Raw genomic sequence first — 1,757 nt, forward strand, 5'->3', positions numbered from 1 at the left:
GCGGATGACAAATGGCGACAAGCTAAGCGCAAAGCACAAAGCGCTTGCGGCAGCGCCGACTAATGATAGCAACGCAGGGGCAGCGGTCGCGGATCGGAGGCGCGCAGAGAGCGTGGGTGCGCCGCCCATGCAATCGGTATTACACTTAAGTGGCGTCGAAGACAAAAAAACGTTCGTGAATGTAAACAAATGAACACAAGTCGCTCCGCTGGATCTGAAGGCGACACATTTCGGCGGATTAATCGATAAGCCTTGGCGTTGCCGGCTGCTTTTTTATAAGTAATAATTGAACGACGGTAACAAATTGTGCATGTGTGTAAAGCACACTTGAATTTCACAATGAAAAAAATAAATGTACATTTCCGCGAGCAGGCCCCTTAAGGACGTCGCATTGCGGGTGAATGTCAGACAAATGCTTGGCAAAAAATCGAATAACTCAACTGATGCCTGCGTAAAAGCGCGCCTGCTTGTACTCACGTTCGCCTGTTTCTCGCTCCAACACCAACTACTAGGCGCTCGGCATGCGCTTGTAAAAAAAAGATCGTCCCACCGCAACGCTGACGTCTTTATTTTTGTAGTTTTGGTCGTTCCATCCCGCCGCTACCCGCCAAGCTATCAGCCACTAGCAATCATCGTACAGTCGACGGTCTACAATGAACAACTACCTGCTCAGCAAATATCGTAGGCGACGCCGGTTGGATCTTAATTGCGCTCAAGTTAATTTCGCAATTCATTTTCTTGTTTAATTTAATATGCGCTGATAAGCGGTTTATTTGGATTTTGTTTCACTGTAAGCCAGCCCGCGAGCCAGACGACACAGGCATAAGAAGCAATAACAATGCCTCGCGTCAAATAATGCACGTAATGACAAGAGTAATAACAATAACGAGATAAACCCTACAAGCTGTAGCCTTTTGGTCTGTATGTCTGCTTCCGTCGCTTGAGAAATGCAATTGACGTCATCCATCATCGCTGGGACGCACTATCTATAATATGGTGAAGAAGCGAGCGATGCTTTGTTGCCACGTAAACACCTAGATTAGGTTGTACGAGAGAGTGTGCTGGTTGTTTGTGGAAAATTCGGAGAATCAGTACGCGTGTTGCGAAGACAATCTGATAGATTTAGAATTTGTTGTTTTGCATGTTGCGCGCTTATGTGGATTTATGAGGATTCTTAGGAAAATTCTTTCTTAGCCACTTAGAAAATTGGAAGGGTCATAAAGATTGATTCTCAGAAGCTTTGACTCGACCAACGATAAGACTCAGAAATTCGAAGTAAAAAAAAAGTTTGAAATTTGAGTGCCTGGGTAGAGGCCGATACTGAGTCTTTTGTATTCAAGACATCTTAATTTAGTTTCATTCTATAAAATTTGCTTTGAAAAGTTGCCCAGTGGTATTTTTTTACACATTTCTGTATTATATGCCAAGTTTTCCGTATACCAAGTCTCCTGATGACATCTCTTGTAAGAAGGTGAGCAAATAACGAACTGTTGATTTCGTTATCATCTTGATATTTCAAATAAAATAAACGAGCTAAGTACGAAATGCTCTCACAGAAGAGAAGTACATGCCCGAAACCACAGGAAGGCAGAGACCCAGCGAACTCATTAAAGTAAAATTGTTAGTTCAGTTGATATTTTTCCATTTATTAATCAAAGAAGAAAAGCTAAATATGAATATATTTATTACTCTGAAGTCGCTTGTTAGTAATTCTTCTTCTTCTTCTTCTTCTTCTTCTTCTTCTTCTTCTTCTTCTT

This window comes from Rhagoletis pomonella, unplaced genomic scaffold, assembly GCF_013731165.1.
Source record: "Rhagoletis pomonella isolate Grant_MI unplaced genomic scaffold, Rhpom_1.0 Rhpom_scaffold_00013, whole genome shotgun sequence".
Taxonomy (NCBI): domain Eukaryota; kingdom Metazoa; phylum Arthropoda; class Insecta; order Diptera; family Tephritidae; genus Rhagoletis; species Rhagoletis pomonella.